At 41.4% G+C, this 19,869-nt stretch overlaps 1 protein-coding gene across 6 annotated transcripts in view; it reads right to left on the reverse strand.

Moving 5' to 3' along the window:
• Window positions 1-19,869, reverse strand: part of TBL1XR1 (transducin beta like 1 X-linked receptor 1) — a 110,451-nt gene that overhangs the window by 77,180 nt on the left and 13,402 nt on the right. The gene's annotated exons all lie outside the window — the stretch shown is intronic.

The raw sequence follows: 19,869 nt of genomic DNA on the forward strand, positions 1-19,869 counted from the left end.
GACAAAAATTGGTTTCTAGCCGGTATTCAGGTTATTCTCATTTCAAGAAAAACTTTTATTAAAGGAATGTGATTTCTATAGCTTTATCTCTGGGCTTTTTCACCCCCTAGTCTTATTAATTTTTAAAGAGCTTTCTGAAAATTCCCTTTACATTTGAGTATCACTGCTTGGAGATGCCAAAGGAGGAGGGGAGCACCCTTTGGTCAGCAAATACAACCCTTTTTGCTAGTTTTGGACGGATTTCACTTAGAGAAATTGTAAAAAAAAAAAAAATCTTTAGATCATAGCACCAGAAATCTCATTTCAGATCATTCCTGGAGACACTGGGGATTCGTGTTCTGCCGAGTCATTCCTTCTGTAAAGCATCTGAGCCCAGCCACTGGAGTCCCTGAGCAGAGTGTGCACAGAAGGATCCAGCAGGCTGGGACTAGCATCTAATTGCCACTCTGGCTCCATCAACTTGCTGTCGGATTTAGTTTTATTCAGTTCAGTGCCTGAGAAATTTCCAAACAAGGCAGAATGAATCTGCCAAACCCTGATGTACATCCACACCACAAGGACACTTACTGGACTGTTTCTAAGAATGGGACACCATTTGGGAGAGCTAAGAAAACAACTCATTAGAGCACTGGGAGAAAATCCTTTTCTCCTAGGACACTGCTGTGCCATGGAATAGAAAATGGTATTAAACAAAAATGATCGACTGCAAACAAACACGAATAATCTGCTGAACAAAAAATATCTTGCAGCTAAGAGACAATATAAATTACCATATGCAGACAACTAGGATGCCAAAGGGGCAGGGGGCTCACAGCCCAAAAAAATAAATCAGCAAATGCAGAAAGATGGTTACTGACTATGTTTTGATTTTAGTAATAGAAATCTAAAATAATCCAAAATTGAGGATGTAATTGCCAAAAGGAAGAAACAAACAACACAGAAAAAGAATAATCAAGACTAGAGAAAAACAGATTATCAAAGGCACCTGCTATCACAAGAACAGAAATGAGATCTTTAGAAGCCCTGAAGGACTCCTTACGGAAAAGAAACAAGAAAAACCCCAAGAAAGTGATCATTACCGATTTGATCATTTTAGCATACAAACAGAGATGTACTAGAGATGGTAGAACTGCCAAAGGGAATAAAAAAAAAAGGAGGGGGAGGTGGAGGGTGTGTATGTCCTGTATTCCTCCTGCCTATGCCATGATAGACACATTCCCTGTCTTTGCTGCCACATCCAAAGCCTTGCAACCTGTTGGCTCTGCAGCAGCTGCATCGCTCCCACACTTCCAGACCACAGTGTTCCAGGAAAACAAAGGCACGGGGGTGTAAACATCTCTGTGAGACTAATGCATCATTTCTAAAAGATTTCCACCGACTGCACTGTCGATGGCTCCGGCCCCGAGACAGCATTATTTCTTTATTCGGAGCAGAAAACGCACCACATCAAAACAAGGCATGAGGCTCTCTGTGCTTTTCCACTCCGACCAGAGCTGTTTATTCCATCCGTCTCCCTGGCCCACCCACGCTACAGAGCCCTTCGGCTGCTTCTCTAAAAGATTACATTCCCAGATTACAGGTTGATCAAACATACTGAATGCACTATTGACTCCTATAAATTAAATCTGTACCTCTAAATCCTAACCATTTCTCTAACAATTTTACTCACAGAACATAAAATTCCCACAAAAGGAAGATCACATTTGATGTCTGAGTGCTCTACTGTAGATGTCAGAGATACAGTGTAAACATTGCTTTAAAGCAAACAGAAATTCTACACATTTCTACTCATTTGCAATATGATCCAAAACAGGTGAGAAGTTCTAAGGAGAGGGCTTCAGTTTTGTTCATTTACCCCCTGCATCTACCAGCTCCTTGAGTTCCTGCAGGAGCTCCCAAAGCCTTTGGAGAAACCAGAAGAGCCTGCTGGGAAGGGAATGTAGAGACTGCACATTATTTAATAACCAGAAACCACGTATGAGAGACCTTTCTGGTTTTATTTTTAGCACAACTTATCTGCTGGTAGAAAGACTGTATTTTAACACTGAGAGGAATGTAATGGGAAATTTATTTTAAGCATACAGTTCTAGCAGGTCATAAAGATTGTATCATTATCCTCCTTGGACAGTAATTGGCAATAAGAATACATGCTCTCCTCTTAGTTTTTGTTTCTTTGATGAGTTGTGAGTAAAGACAAATGCTGTTCATCCAACATGCTGTTTATTTAATATTCAGCTGTCTTGAACTCTTCTTATGCAAAGCACAAATCCTGATGATCAATTATTTTAGCAATCATAATTCAAGCTCAAATTTTACACTCTGTAAACACATTATCATGACCACCACATTATGCATTTGAAAAATTCCAGTTGCAGCAACCCATACAAATGAGCACACTGCATTAGGTTTACAGTAAAATGCTGTTTTGGCTAGACATACGAGGAGTTTTTTGAGAACACTAAATGAATGCAGCAGACATAAATGCTGAGTATTTTTCTACGCAGTGTACAAGTGCACACACTCATACACAAACAAACAGTCACAGCACCTGCTTTAAACATTGAATAAAAATGAAAAATATTTATATTGTCACTAACAAGAAGTTATTTCAAATACTAGACTTCATGTTTTTAAAATTAAATTATCAGGTAAGACAGAGAAGTCAGAGTAGAGCTGTTGCTGTCATTTTTGTAGGAAAATTTCCTGTAAACTTCATCAGGTTGATGACAAGAACTAAGTTTTCCTGAAGCAACCAGTAGCTCTTTGGGAGCAATCTAGAACGCCCTCACATGCAGTGGGTGGCCTAATACATCCTGAAATGTAAGTCTATAATTAAATAAAAATTTGCAAAATTCAGTTTAGACTTCTTATGGGAACACTTAATGCACACATAATTGGGGTGTAGCACACACACTGCATTGCATTTCACTGATAAATCATAACTTTCCAAATCAACATTTCGTTAAAACGCTTAGAAAACAGTCTGACGTTTAACGCTGCAAATAATAGTAAAAGGCTAAACAGGGGAAAAGCAGGCCCATTGCTGAAGGAGGTGGATGATTTAGTGACAGCAGATGGGAGATAAGGCTGAGGCTCATATCAGGGATTATTTGATACAACCTGACCCACGGGACCAGATGGGCCATGTCCAAGGGTGCAGAGAGCCAAGGTCACGGCAAGGCCACTGTCACGTCGGAAAGCACGTGGAGACTGAGGGGTCCTCAATGGTTGCAGAAAGGCAGATTTTCTGCTACCTTTAAACAAAAAGGGAGAGCAGCAGAGGCTATTACCCCAACCTTAGCAAGGTTTGACACTGCCTGACGCCATATCCACATATCCAACCTGGGACGCTGCCAGCTGGATGAAACACCACCAGATGGGTGGAAACATGGTTGGATGCTTGGGCTCCACAGGCAGCGGTTAATGGGTTCTTCAGCTACTGAGAGGAGGCCACAAAGATGCTCAGAGGGCTGGACACCTCAGCTACGAAGACAGGCTGAGAGAGCTGGGGTTTTTCAGCCTGAAGAAGAAAAGGCTTCACGGAGACCTTAAAGCACCTTCCAGTACCTAAAGGGAGCTTACAAGAAAGCTAGAGAGGAATTTTGTACAGGACAAACAGCTTTAAACTGACAGAAAGCCAGTTTAGATTAGATATGAGGAAAAAATTCTTTACTGTGAGGGTGGTCAGACATCAGAGCAGGTTGCTCAGAGAAGCTGTGGCTGCTTCATCCCTGGAAGCGTTCAAGGCCAGGTTGGACAGGGCTCTGAGCAACCTGGTCTAGTGAAAGGTGTCCCTGGAATGAAGTGATCTTTGAGGTCCCTTCCAACCCAATCCATTCTTTAACTCCGTGATTTTGTTCACTCTGATTCTGTGAACTTGAGGCCAGTAACATACGGGATACTGCAACCATCTCTCCTGGGACCTGACCTATCCAGTGTCTCTATCAGTGACTTAGGGAACACTCTCATCAAGCATGTAGGTAACACCCAGCTTAGGGGCAACCAGCAGCCCCTTGCAGGCAGCTCCTTGGAGGCAGAGCTGCCATCCAGAGGGACCAGGAACCCACTGCAATTCCACAAGGACAAGCACAGAGTGTTGCTCCAGGGAGGGAAGAGCCCTTGCATAACCCCAGGCTGGGACCCATGGCCAGAGAACCGTTCTGTTCACAAGAGCCTGCGGGTTGAGCACCAGTCAGTGGTGGTGTGTATTTGCTAAATGTCTTGGTCCTATAATGGTTAATTCTGTCTATTCACTGCCTTTGGAATATTTGACGACTTTGAAACTTTAATAACATGGTTTTGGCTGTTCTTTTACAAAATAAAGTAGCCCGCCTCCATATCCAGCAGGTACTGCTGGTTGTGGATTTTTTTGTTCCCAAAATGTGCACTTAGTCTTCAGAGAGAGCCAGTGCAGAGCCTTCAGCAAAACAACTTAAAATTGTGATTCCTGTGTCTATAATTAAGCCACAATTGGCACTTTAAGGGGCACATTCTACAGTGCATGCTGCTAAAGTAAATACTATGTGCATGAAAAAGCGCCGCATGATGAGTGCAATGAGCATCTTTGCTTATTTGCCAAAGGAGCTCCTTGAGTTTGTATTTAATTCTAATTCATTATCAAGCATCTTAAAAGTCAGGCAACTGCAAAGTCCCATAAATATATGTGACTATTTGAGTTTTCATTAATACAGCACTTAACACGCAAAGCCAAATTAATTTGTTTCCGCACGCAAAAGCCAGAACGAGTTGGAGAGGCAGCGCATGCTCACAAGGGCTTGGAACTGAGCAAACTGTTACAAATTTACTGGAAAAAACTGTATACTGGGCATATGTAATAGGCAATTTGTGAGCGCATAATTGCTATTTCTAACCTAAACCAAAGCAAATCTATCCAAGAGGCATGTTCATATAAACACTATATTTGATATGTATGTATATTCGCACAAACACTTTTAAATATTTTATACAGAAGCACATTTTTGAAACAAACCATGCTAGGGGCATACAGAGCCCAGTTTCATTTCCCCTAGACACCGGGGTTGCTAAGCACGTGCACCCACACTGTAACTAATGTTCCCTGGAAGTTATCTTTTTCCAGGAAAAAGAACAGCAGCTGCACAGAGAGGAAAGCTGGAGGTTAAACTGTGAGCATATGGGGGAGAAGAAAAAGAGGCAAGAAACTTTAACATGACTGTCTCCCCAAGCTTGTACAGCAGCACTGTCTCCAACCCATCCCACTTCGCTAATATTCAGAGATGTAACATTCAACCACTCAAGGAGGCTGAACTAAGTGGCATATTTTAATTTTATGAGCACAAGGCTTCTAATTGAACATTTATGGAGATAAAAAGAATCAAGTTCATAGTTGTTAAAAGGAATTTCTTTAACCACATTCTGAGGGTTAAAGTAGATTTAATTTGGCAGGATGATGTTTATAGTGCTCATAGAATTTTGAAATACCTGCAAAGTTCCTCTCTTTAGCTAAATATCTTCTTAGTAAAAACTTCTGCCCACAGTAAGAAAACAAAAAAAAATGTCATAAACATTCACAAATTAAGGTTAAAAAAAAAGGCCATATGACATATCTGAGCAATACTTGGCAGATTCCAGGAATATTCTAGGAAAAAAAAACCTGTTTATTTTGGACATCACTTTCTATTTTCATGTGGTGCCTTTAGTCTTTGCATTAGAGTAACCACAATCTCATGTAATGATCACTTTGGAAGAAAAAAGGATTAATTAAAGCATACAGTTTGAATATTAGCTGGAATGTTGACATACACCATCATTCCATTTCCACTGCTCTTCAAAGAATCCTTTAACTAAGCCTCTGCAATCAGTGCATCTACTCCTTAAATAATCACAAAGAAAAGCAAGACCATTTTACTCTGCAAGTCTCAGTGTACATTCCAGGGCTCCTTATACTTTGAGTAAACAGCAATAAAAAACAAAGGTATTCTTATTTTTTAAGTGTTTCTGTAGGCTTAGAGACTGTGACTGTACATCTTCAAAACACTCAAGTACATACATATACAAGATGCAAAGTGCTGCTCAATAAAAACCATATTTTTTTACAGTCTATATGCCTCTATCTTTCTATAGACTATAGATTTAATTAGGTTATATCTAAATTTTGCAATTTTTTCTGCCTAGCACTTGTAAAACATGGCCTATTCCATCCATCCATCCAACTGAAGTTTTTCATTACCTCCCGTCTGACCTTGTGCTGGTCCTGGAAAAAGCAAGCTTGCCCCACTCATATCCACTTAAAATCCTTCTGAAGAGATGATTGGCTTTTGTCTTGCCACATTTCTTTGTACTCCCTACCCAGCTTCACCTTCGAACACATCACACTTACCAGGCTTCTCTAAGTAGACAAGAAGGGCCTTTGCACTTTGCTTATCACTGATTTGGTACCAAAGAGCCAACTTCAGCTCCCTCCAAATGGCTAATGATGCACTTGATGTATTTTCTGATGAGCATCAGCATGCTTTCTCACACAGTGCTCATTATGAGAGCTGCTCCCAAATGCACAAGTCTCCTTTCAAACCCTTTTCAGAAGTCTCCTTTTCCATGTTAGCTCAAAAACTGTGCTCAATAGCTCCAGGTGATTTTTTTATTCCATGAATATACAATGGCTTTCTGAATTCACATAAACTTTTAGCATTACCGTGTTCTGAGCCAAAGAATTCTGTAGGAATATTCTAGGAAAAAAATACCTAACTGTTGTTTATTGTGGATATCACTTTTTAGTTTCATTTGATGCCTTTAGCCTTTGCGTTAGAGTGACAATGATCGCTCCCTGATTACCTTCACCACAGTGCTCCCCAATTTACAAACCTCTCCCAACACCTCCCTCAGCTGTTAATGAGTTCCTGACACACAAACTGGAGACTACTCGACTGTTTAATGAAACTTTTCCACTGCTGATTCTGACTGTGGGGATGACCCAACTCGTGAACCTGAGCAGACACTTCACTAAGTTTCCAGCAAAGACTTAAAAAGAAATCAGTTTGTTTTCTCATTAGCAGGACAGGCTTCTGGAATTGTTCTACCTCAAGGACATTCGATGCTGAGTCCAGTGTACAAAGAAAGTTGTCAGCACTACTAATCTCTGCTGCCAGGAGAAGAGAGATGTTCCCTATCACCCATGGCACCAGAAGGGAAAGGACAGCAAGGGATACTGAGGATTACCAAATCCTTTCCCGGCTGCTCTGGTTATTCAGCCTCCACACCTGATATCACTACTGTGAAAAATGAATTAGATTTCCTCTCAAGGGCTGAACTTTACTGAGGATGACGAGGTGGCTGTGACAAACCACAAACCTGCAGGGAAGCCACAGATCTGGTTCCCCTGCAGTCGGGTAGCAGCTCTAACAGAACTGTTGTTAGAGCCTAATCTGCCTCTGGTCCAATTCCTTATTCTGCAACAGCAGGAAAAAAGTGATCAGTTCCTGCCGTAGGCAGCAAAAGGGAATGGCTGTGTAAGGAAGTTCAACACACACATGCCTCCATTAATTCACTAGATGAGTTAACTTCCCCATGATACCCACAGCACAGCAGTAGTGTCCTAATAAATTCATATTTTTCAGTCAGGAAATGCATTTTGGTACATATTTGAAGCTGACTGAGACATAAGTTAATGAGATTCTCTAGCAGTGGTTTTATTTCCTTTGAGGGAGAACCTGTAAGAACTTGGGTGAACACACTGAAAGGTTCTATAGTTTCACTGCTTGATGGTTAAATAATTTTATGTCCTTCTCCAAGACGTTTTGCATCTGTTTACAGAACCACTGCCTATTGAGTTACAGATATTTCCAAAGCCCCAGCCACACTCGACCACTGTTATTTTTCAGCCTCCAAAAGAAGCAAGATAATCATTAACTATAGCAGTAGGGAAAATAAAATCTATGCTGCCTCACTAAGTTAATATTACACATCCAATAAAAATAATCATTCTAAAAATTATAAAACCATTCAAACAATTTTATCTTTGATGTCTCCCATAGTTTCTTTTACTACACTTAGACATTTTTTCACGTTTCTTTTAACAAGGCTTGCATGAGATGACCTAGTTTATTTGCACTCCTCCCAAACTGTGAAGTCGAACGTGTTAACACAAACCAAATGGTCCCAGTCATTTTGAAACAAGCTTCTCCTCTGCCAGCTACTCACCCTCTGCCACCTCTGTCTACTGCCTTGACACTTTCCAGCCATTTTTTCTCCCAAGCCTTTGCTGCCATTTCCTTTGTTCTCAGATTTTGCCACCCCAAATGCCCGATACCTCCTGGCTTTTTTTTCCCCCCTAAGGTGGCGACACGTTTTTTCTCCCTCCCAGGCCAAGCCTTCAAGCCCCAAGCAGTCAGATTCCCCCTCACAATCAATTGCTCCTCACCTCCAACATCACCAAACATCACCATGTGGGAATCACCTCAAGCTCCCATGATGCCAAGAGCTGCTCACCAGGCACAGGGTGTTTGGCTCTCCCTGCTCCTTAACCGGACAGAGTTTGCTTCCCAGCCATGCCATCAGCAGCAAGAACAGCCCTGCAGACACCACTGGTAACAAACTGCTCCCTGTGAACGTGTCAGTGCCATCCCTGGCATAAGGTATTACTCAGGTTACTATTTTCATCTTCACTAAAGCAGTAGCTGTGGTAAGGTAGCAGCCCAAAAATTGCATAATATAACATGAGGGGAGCAAAAAAAAATTACAAAAAGGAATAAACAAGTCACAGCAGTGAAGAAAAGGCTTTTAAAACATTTGAACTGTTGTGGCTTTGTTCTGCTATTCAAAAAAAGTATAACACTAAACAACCTCGAAATAAGGTGCCTGAAGCAAGCTATTTTCGAGTTTCCTCTAGTTTAATGACTCCTCATTTCCTCACTCCAGAGGCAAACCTGTAAGTGCCACAGGCCAGAGAGGAGCAAATAAGCACCTGCAGTAGTTAGGAGGAGAAAATGCAGTGAACACTCGCCCAGTACGTGCAAGCCTGAAGGACAGATTGTGAATTGCCAACAGGGGATCCAATGAGGAAATCATATGGAGATGTAAGAGTCTGCCACTCAAATAAAATAACTTTCATTTCTTTAAAATTACCTTAACTGCACACTCCTATGTGAGAAGTTCACATCCAGAAGACATTGTGGAATTTATTTCTTTATTAAGCAAACTCCCTCTCACTTATCCTCAAGTTTGATGGAAGTTGTTTCAGCTGTTGGAAGTTTCAGAGGACACCAGATAAATTCTCAGGAGCCTGGAGTTTTAGAGCCTGGGACCATGGAGTACCAGCATGGTAAGAACACAGAGGAGCTGTACCTAGTGTACAACACCCATGGTTGTGGCCATAAAACACACCTCACCCAGCACCCTCATGAACAACACAAACCCACAGCAGTAGATTGGACTACCGTGGTGGTACTGCAAGGACAAACTTCAACATGCTTTTTCCTTCCATGTCTGAAGACTGAAAGGCTAGAGAAAGATACTGGAGAAATAAGTCTTATTGCAGAACTGGTTACCAGAGACCGTTTCTCCTCATATTTTGCACTGCAGTAATCTGAAATTTTTACAATGGCAAATACTGTTCCTTGTACTGCAAGGGTTTGGGGCTTTTTTTGCCACAAATGTGAATCTTTTCCCCCCTCTCTCTGCAACCACACCAAGGACTCCAGTCGAAACAGGTCAAGGGCTCTTTCAGCAGAACGTGGAACACCAAAACAAATCGCCACACAAGAGAGAAACTGGTACAAAACTATGTTACCAAGTTGAATTTGCACAAAAAAAAGGCCAGAAGGAGCAGCTGTGATCTGGCACACGCCAGCTTTGATCAGACACTACGGCTCCTCCAAAGGCAGTGTGTCCGTCACATCATGCCCTTGCTGATTTCCTGGAAACAAGACAGTCAAAAAGCACAAATATGAAATAACACACCTATTAGCGTGAACATGGGAGCTCTGACCTAAGGCTAGTCTTGTTTGGGTTTTTAGGTAGTTTAGGTAACTTTTCTAAGTCTCCATATCAGACTGAAAACAGGACAGAGAATCCAGATAGGATTGCCATTTTCCATTTGTCCATGTACTAAGGGCAACTGTTGTTGGAAGCCTCAAGTGTCATGTAGAGATTTGGGGTTCTTAAATACCTGCCTTGCCCTCTGAAACCATACAGCTGTCTACAGATGTCACTTGGGACAACAAAAAAATGCCAGAATCCCCCAGTGCCACTCAAAGATCATAATTTCCAGGAACACACAGCCCAATAAAGTGCAACGGAAAGTCATCACTGATCACGAACACATCCTGCCCCAAATCCAACCACAAAGTGCTGCACAAGACACTCCAAAAAAAAAAAAAAAGTCACAAGCAAGGAAAACTAATTCAATCCCCTCCATACAAACACATCACTTAATGTGCTGGACTGAACTACTCAAAGATTCATTGTCTCTCCTCATTACCACATTCTCTACCCGCTACTCCTCTTAATTCATTGGGTAAACTGACACACCCTCTCCCCCCCAGGCCATAACTGAAAGTTACAATTAACAAGATGACAATAAAGGAGGAGGAATCTGGTCTTTATCTGTATTAATTCTTGTGTTCTTGTTTGCTGAGAAAAGAAGGTAAATTTCATTCTGAGTTTTCCTCAAATAACTGCAGCCAGTCAGCATGGTCTCCTGAAATTTTGCTTTCACTAGCGTCATCAAACCCCAAATTTCCTAAATGAAAGAATAAAATAGAGGAACGCTCTAATGAAGGGGAGGCCAAACTGCCATAGCAGGTAACCAGGATAACACAAGATCAAACTGCAGGCTCTGAATCTGCTCCAACTTCCATGCAGCTTGTTTCACACTTTTTAAGGGAAGAGCACCAAAAACCGCTTGCCTTTGCACAGAAGTATAACTCTGACCACATGTTCTCTGCAGAATCACAGGTGTGATGTGGGTAGGTCTGAAACTAGACAGATAATGACAAATAGGCAACGATATATCAAATACAAAGCACCAGAAATGCTCTCCCACAAACACACACGCGTATTTTAATCTTCAATATATTGAAGGGTGGTACTGCAACTGTCAATACTACATTTAACTGTTGGAGGCTGCTGTTGAATAATGCAATGCATTTGCTATCAAAAACGATTACATTTTTTGCCTTAAAGTGTAACCATTTTGTCCAGCTCAACAAGGATGAGGACAACAAGAAAGCCCTCAAAATACAAACAAAAATTGCCACCACAACTTACTGTCTCCAGAACATATTTCAGAAACAGGCCCCTCTACAAGAGCAACTTGGTCTCACGAACTGTCTAAAATTCTGACAAATGGGCAACCAGTCTTACACACAGACTCTGACAGAGAAGATCGCACTTCAAAAATCCACTTGTCCATGCCTCAAGGTGGAACTACAGGGTAGCCAGTACACCCATGCTACCCAGTGTCATCTAGAAATTAATGAGGTGAATTAATTTAAGCAAATATTCCTGTAGCTCTCGACAGTTTTCAATGAAATCATTAAATGTTGTTCTCAGATGAGTTCACTGTGAACGCACACAGCGCTAAAAATCTAACTTTCCATTCCCAATTTGAAACCTGTTACTTAAGTAACCATCCTAGACCATTCCTTCCAACTAAAAACCCCCAAAACTGGCTAAAAACAGACACACCCACTGCAATCCAAGAGGACAAAAAGTAACTTCCTTCAATTGTGGTGCAGAGATAAGGTATCAGTAAGAAAACACTCAAATACAATTTATTTTAATGAAAGCAAAATGTTTCACATACCCTCCAGCTATAACCCCCAAAAGATCAATCTTCACAGCCTTTACTTCAATAGTTTCCCGCTCCAGGGCTGTTCCCAAAGCCAATTCAATTCTTCCCATGAGCTGTCTTCCCTTCCATGATACCTTCCCTCTCCATGCTTCAAATGTACACCAGTTGTATTTCTGTCAATTCCTGCCTGACCCACTGATGAAACATCAGAAATCGTCTCTTATCAGATCTGTCCCCAGGCCACCTAAACCATTACAAGATTTTCTCCCAGTAAAGGCTGGGATCAAAGCCAATCTCATTGTCAGCATGAACTGGGACACGAAGGAAGTCAGTGCAAGATGGGACGTCTCAAGCTATGAAGTACAGTTCAGCATCACAAGCGATAAGTGAAAACAGAAGTCCTTTCTCCTCTGGGAGCCACTTATTTTCGTAAGACGTGAAGTCTGATTTTGAATTGTTCTGGGTCACCGTCAGATCCACATTTCAATGCATGCAAGATGATTAATATCAGTAGAGAACAAGGCATTATTTTGAGCTTCTGAAAACATAGCGTTGCAAGGAAACTGGACCTGGAGACCCCCGAGAAAGGCACAGATCCTGTTATAGCTTAATATCTCGCCTCAACAAGGATCCTAAAGAGCTTTCCTTACTTCTCTGTGTATCAAAACCCCAGTGAGAGTTCAGTGTGTAACTCAAACCCCACCTCAACACTGATTTTGGCGTCCTCCTCACTGAGCACAGGGAGTGGAGAGGCAGCCTGACACGGACAAGGAGTCCATCACCTTTCTGACCCCAGCAGAATTACAGACTTAAACCCTCTGAGGCCTTAAATCCAGGCAGCAACGAGAACAGTATTGTCTAGGTGTTCCTAAAATCCTCACCATGGCATTACCAGAAAGACAATCCAGGTCACGTTTCTAATGCAAAGAGTTGACCCAAGTTCCCATTAAACTTCACATGGAACAACTTGAGAGCAGGACACAGGCAAATGCAGCTGAAAAACACCATTACAAGGACTTCACTTAGAGAGACTGATGGGGGTCCAGGCATTTCAATTGCATTTAAATAATTATTTGCATATAATTTATTTCAATTATTTTCATGCCTATCATAGGAGTTGGGGTTTGCCTATAAAAGGTAAAAAAAAAAAAAACATTTCATTGAGCGCAATTTTATAGGAATCTCACAATGAATTAATTTTTGAGTCAATATAATGAACCACAAAATAAAAATTGCCCCATAAATAATGAAGTCCCTCAGTCTTCCTATGCCACCCTACTACAATAATCCTACTGGTTCACTAAATACTACAATAATTTCCACCATTCAAATTAAACAAAATGCAACTATTTCATTTACACACACGGGTGTCCACAGAACATGAAAGCATATCCATCCAGCCTGCAGTTAGAAAGTCACTGAGTTTTTGGGTCTGTCTGGACAACATTCAAAATGTTACAATTTTTCTACCTCAAAATACACATTGCAAAAAAATGTATCTTTGGAAAAAAAAAAAGGTTCAAACTAGAATGATTCAGGGATCAAAAAAAGTATTGCCCTGCTCCTCCTGAGCTGTTCCCAATTGATTTTTATTATAAAAATTTCTAAAAATAACCTTAGAGAAAATCATCATACTAACAATAGGGTCAGAATGTATAAATTGGTGGATGCTCCACAGAGAATGTGGGTTGGTGTCACACTTGGATAAAGCTGAATGGGTTCAGGGAGCCGGTTGTTAACTGGAAATGGATGAACAATGTGTTTTTATTGAGGAAAGCCAACACAAGAGGGGGAAGGGACAGCTGTTGAGGTAACATTGCTACCATCAGAACCAATTTTGCTCAGGCAATAAAGGGGAGTGGAAAACAGCACAGCATTATTTTATGGTTTTTTGCTAAACAAACAAAAAATCCTGAATATAAATTCAAGAGATGAAAGAGAAGCGCTAGTCAACAGAATCACTTGCAAATTTCCAGAGACAAATGTGGCAGATAAACATTGAGCAGTATAGACTGAGGACAAGACATGTGAAACCGCCAAAGAAAATGTTAGGTCCACCTAACCAAAAAACAAGCAACAAGAAAACCCCAAAACAAAATAAAACAGTGATCAGAGCTCTGTCAAACCACCCTGAAAAATGCCTGATGTAATTTCTACATTTCTCCTTATTTCGACCCCCTTTGTTATTAAAAAGAGAAATACCACCATCTGTTTGTGGAACTACACTATGTGGCACTCTCATCTTCTATTTTCTTCTTGCTCCAATAGGTAAAACCAGTGATCCTGGAAGAACTTGGTCACACAGGGGACACAATTACCTTGTTTAGGTAGCCAGTGACCAATTTTGAGAGATTTCTGTCTACATTTTCCAGTGAAAGTAGTTTCAAAACATTCTTCAACATATTGGGATTTTCTTTGCTCATGTGTAACAGGCAGTAAATTACTTTTACTTTTGAAATTAAATCTAGACTACAACTCTGTTCCTTAGTAGCTTAGAACTGCATTACACAAAAACAGTGGTTTTTTTCTCTTTTTCAGAATTTTATTGAGATGCATTCACTGCTAAAAAAAAAAAAAAGTCAAAATAAAAGGCCACCAGAAAACCCAACTCTCACTCTACAATAAGCATTAACAATAAAAGGAGACAAAAACCTTCTATGATTTAGGAATCCCCCTATAACTGTCCCTAGAGCACAGGCAGCTCCCCACTGCTGGGACAACACTTGCTCTACTGATGCAGTTCTCACTTCCACCAGTCCAATACACACTCATTACCTAAATAAAAGTGTAATTAATGGCCTGATGCAAGGAGTTCCACAGTCATGTTTAGTCTGTCCTGCCCTTTCAACAAGTATGAGGAGATAAAAGCCTACAACACTGAATATTGTTATATTCAACTATATACAGCTACCTTCTCACGAAAATATATTCAAAAACTCTCCCATCATTCCATTGCCACTGCTCATTTCATTTGCCTTGCTTCTACCCCTTGCTCTACCACTTTCCTTCCTAGCTCTGGGATTTATTAACTTGAGTAAATGTGATTTCAGTATTTCTTCTGCAGCAACGCTCAGCAGATGTCTCCCATCTCTATTTATACAACTCTAGAACTGGTAATAAACATGATTTTCCTATTGCCACACTACATTTTTTAATGAGACATCATTCCTCGTCTCTGTTTACCAAGGATTACGTTGGCCACAACTGAGTCCTCATCCCACATTATTACACCACATCGCAGGAGTCTGGAAGGCTGAGTGGAAACTCGTCGCTGTATATGAAGGAACGTTTAATGGCCGAGGAGGATTGGAGCTCCTCCTCCCCGCGCCTGCGGACAGTACAGATACCTTCCTGCCAGCCTCTGAGTATCTGATGGGAGGGAGATGGCATCAGGCATAAAACACTGAGACTTCAGAGCTTATTTCCACCCAGATCCCAACCCCAGTGACTTTCACAGGACTGTGCCAAAGACATTTGTCCAAGACCGAGTGTGTGGTTCCTACAATGACGTCAGATGCCTGGGCAGTCAGCCAACTTCCTGTGGAAGTGGCTTCAATATTGCTGAAGTCCAATCTAATTGTATTTATCATATGATTACTTATGTAAGGAGCCAGCAGCTTGTATAGGTAACCTGTATTTTTGAATCTAATAAAATAAAATATGTTTTGAAAATACAAAGAAAGAGATAGATTGAGCTAAATAGAAATCATATTAAAGTTTCATGCCTTCCTCTAAAGCCAATTACTTCAGAAAGGAACAGATGTTAGCCAAGACAAATTCTATCCGTGCTCAATTGGGACTTGGAAAGCCTGATGCAAAGTAGAATATTTTCTCACCTGCAAATTTACAATTGTTCCATATCCATAGTTATACCCTAAGGGTAAAGTCCTGCCCTTTCTACTCATACTTCATAACAGGTTCTCACTGCCCCAAGGCTTTGCACTAATTTTTTTCATTTATTCCCTCTGCAACCTTTCTGTAACACACAAAAAAACTTCACCCAACAAACCAAAAAGCCAAACGAATTTGAAGACAGCGGTGCCACAGGTACTAAAGTGACCATTTCCTCTTCCTGGACGTTACAACACCATGCCCACTTTCATCTCTGAGCATCCATTCCCTACTGCAGCATTTTGTCACTGCAGTTCTAACCACACACAAACACAACTAAGCCCCGTGGTGTGCCCAGAATGATGGATCCCTGTCCCACAGGCAACACGCAGTGTGCCATGTCAAGTGGCAGTATCCTGTAACACTCGTGATCCTCACACAGTTCATTGCTAACAGACAGGACTAGGAAGCTGGTGAGGTTCCTACCAAGCTAAAGCAGCGCACTGAACTTATGCCTTCAGGTAATCGGTGCTCAAAAGAGAAGAGCAAGAAACACAATTACTGCCACTGCTCCCCCTCCTCTATGCTCTTAAGGCCCTGGACTCTTCTTCCAGTCCTCAAAAAGGAAATACGCATTCACAACACCCCAGTTCAGATTTCAGATTCTGGCAGAGCATTTCCAAGGTCTCTGCTGTCCTTTCTGATCATCCCTCTCTCCAAAATAACAGCTCGGAAGTTCAGTGACAAACACCAACAGGAGAAGGACAGCAGGAAAGGCTCTGTCCTTCAGCAGTGCCTTCAGGGTTCGCCATGTATGTGAAGGACTGTACCAGCCACAAACACTGCAATCTCACAACTTTTACATGGAAAACTCCAATTTGTTACTGTAAATTAAATTTAGGTCCCTCTCTAAAAACATAAATAAGGCAGACAAAATAATATTTAAAAAGAAAAAAAAACAAACAACACATACAGACCCAAATTTTTCCCTCTGTGGCACTTTTTTGCAGAGGATGTATTTACACCACTGTTAGTCACCCATCACTACAAAGTACATTGTGCAACGAAGTGAAAATACTCTGAAATTCTGGAGAAAAACATTCATTAAAAATGTTTTGTCATAATTTGTTAGGTATGTCACAAATGTTGGATGAACATTAATGCATTTTGTTTCAAAGATTATTCTGCTATCTTCACCCTTTTGCTTGCATACCAAATAATACTATTTTGTCACTTAAGGCTTATTAATAATATTACATACAACCTCTCCACAGTAAGTGGTTCACTCGCCTGAACAGCCTATTATATTAGAAATGCAAAATGTCAGATTTATGTTCTACAAAATATCCCCACCAACATAAAAAAAAAAAAAGGCAACAAAAGAAACCCAAAACAAACCCAAAAATATCCCTTGCTGACACAAAGGTCACGACTTTGCCAAACTTCAAGCACATGTTGTCAAACAGGAAATAAAGCTTTTCAAGAAAAATTTTTAACAGGTAAAGAAAACAACTGACTCATTTTTCTTGTTGCTGTTATCGCAACAGCTGAGCTATTCCAGCTAGTCTGGCAAGAGAAGGGAGCCTACTCAATACCAGCCTTATCACGAAATGTTTTGGCCTACTTATAAAAAAACAAATGTGATCCAATTTCCCAAGCTTAGTTGTTTTCACAAAGCTTTTCCCCTCTGCAACCACATTTCCACTGGGATCATAACCAGAAGTGATCACGTAAACAAGTGAGTTTCTGTGAGGGCCATGACCTCACTTGCAGCTTCCTTGTCCATCCCAAACCACCACCACCACCACCACCTCTGTGATGGGGGCACAGGGATGGACACCCCCACACGCAGGAACAAAAACTATCTTCAAGTTTTGTCAACGACTGACAAGATTAGGCCCAAAACAAAGTCCCCAGAAGAAAGTAAACCCCCAGAAAAGCAGCAGTCAAGATCTACGATTCCAGACCAGCTTTAGCCCGTGGAAAACACAAGCTTTGACAAGCCTCACTTTGGAAAATTCTTAACACAAATCGCCACCTCTGTTTGAGCTCACATTTATTATTGCAGTTATTTGGTGTTGCCACTGCTCGTGTGCGGAGCAGCTCACACATATATTTATTGTCTGACTCCTCTGGTAAATTAGTCTAAGTAATCTCTATACAGCAAAACCATCTTTTCTAATAAGTATCAACAAATAGGGCTGCAGAGGATTCCACAACACAAAAATAGGACAGCAGATGAAAATACAGCTCTTTTAAAACACTTCTTGGCTAAACAGGAAGCTAAGAAAAACAGGCCGTGAATATAGCCCACAAATGCTGAACCACCTCACAACAGGCACACAAAAGACGCTTCACAAATAAACATAGAACAGCAAGCATTTCAAAAATTGTTCAGCTTGGTTTATAATTGATTTTATTAAGCCACATTCTGCTTTTGACTTTGTATATTTTGGGACCAGTTACACGGGGGAGGGGGGAAGAAAAGTCATTTTTAGCAATTTATAAGCACATAGACACATTCTTCTTAAGAGCAGGCCCAAGGCTGTGTGCACAGATCTAACTCTGCTTTCTCCACACATACATTATGCAATGCAATGTGATAAATATGTAACCATGGAGGCACACACTGTATTGCAAACAGGACACAGAGCTCCTCAGTGACCCGGGAGAAGGCAGGCTACACCATGTTCTAGCTGTGATTCCCTCCCCCCCATTTCTTTTTCATAATGGTCCAGCACTTATTCTGCAGCCTTTTCATACCATCTCCTCTCTGAGGTATGTAAATAATTTAGTCAACAGCAATGCATTATGCAATTTATTTTCAGCCAACAGCACAGCCCTCGTTAGGTGCAATTCATGGGAAGAAGCAGTTAATTATGGTAATTCATCTGCAGACCTAGGTGAGCAATTTCACTGTTATTCTGCTACCCTACTTAATATGCATATGCTGTGTAAGAGCAGCTAAATGGCAACTTTCAAGGCTGACATCCCAAACCCTGATTCCATAACAAGCTCTGAACCTGGGCTTTAAGGCAGAGCTACAGTAAACAGGGCTTCTGGGAGGCGAAGGAGTCGATTTACACAAAACAAATTGCAAGCTCAGGGTTTAAGGTAGTCTGGTGAATAGACCTCTACAAGATCCTAGGAATAATTCTATGCTATTGTATTGCACTATTTGTGGAATGGTATGTGATCATATAATTAGAGATCATATAGTATATTCACACAAAGAATACTTTAGGGTTTGCCGGGGAGGGGGGAGGGGAGCTCTTTTAAAAAAGAAAATTACATTATCTGGAAATTCAGAGCTAATCTCAACAACTCAGAAATGCTACCACAGAGCTTTTGCTTCAGAAACTTCAGAAAAATACACTTTGGGTCTGACTTCTGCCTGAGGAAGAAACAGTTCCAAACAAAGCCAGTTCAGGTTTTGAGTCACTAAGATGTTAAAAGCCTGAGAAAAATAGACTGAAATACGTGCAAATATTAAAAAAAAAAATAATTTCTAAACTGCAGCTCTATGACTGCAATGACGAGGGGGCAAAGACGGCATTTGTTTCAGAAGCAACACCGAGAGAAGTGCCCTGGACAGGTGCAGGAAAAATACCATCGGTTTGGTAGCTAAATCAGAGGAGAGGAGGGAACAAAGGGCAGGTCCCAACTGGGCACAGGAGGGTGGCACTTTCCTGGAGAAGGGCTGTGCTCAAGCACAGCATAGTTACCCCTTCTGTTTGGGGGAAGGCTCCAGCCTCTTCTCCTGTTGACCCCAGACAGAGGCCATCTGGACTGTCCTTTGGGGTGACACCCTGACCCAGCGCCCACTTCCCCGGGTGCCTCAGTACAAGCCTTTGAGCAGCCTTGAGGGAAGAGTCCTTGATCGTGGGGCTCCTCTTGGCTGCACCTCATCTCCACCCTTCTGTAGCCTGTCTGCAGCCTTCAGAAACCGACTGCTAAATGGCCCAGCTTGCGTAACTTCGAAGAGCACACAGCTACTGAAGGGCAGCCTGTTGCCAAATCCCTGCCCTCCCCAGGGAAGCACACTAAATCCTGCAAAAATCACTGAACCTCCACTCGCTCTGGAGAGCGGGCACCCAACTCGAGACAGGTTTGTATGTGCAGTGCTGGTCTTCAGTCACAAACCAGGCCTAGAAACCTGCAAACCCCTCCTCAATTAAAAGATTAAAGTCATAAAAACTTGAGATAGTCACTGCTTTAACGACAGAAGGCACAGAATTTTTACATGAGCATCTTGAAGGTCTCAGTGGAGC

The sequence above is a fragment of the Lepidothrix coronata genome, unplaced genomic scaffold, assembly GCF_001604755.1.
Source record: "Lepidothrix coronata isolate B3197 unplaced genomic scaffold, Lepidothrix_coronata-1.0 Scaffold29, whole genome shotgun sequence".
In the NCBI taxonomy this organism is placed as follows: Eukaryota; Metazoa; Chordata; class Aves; order Passeriformes; family Pipridae; genus Lepidothrix; species Lepidothrix coronata.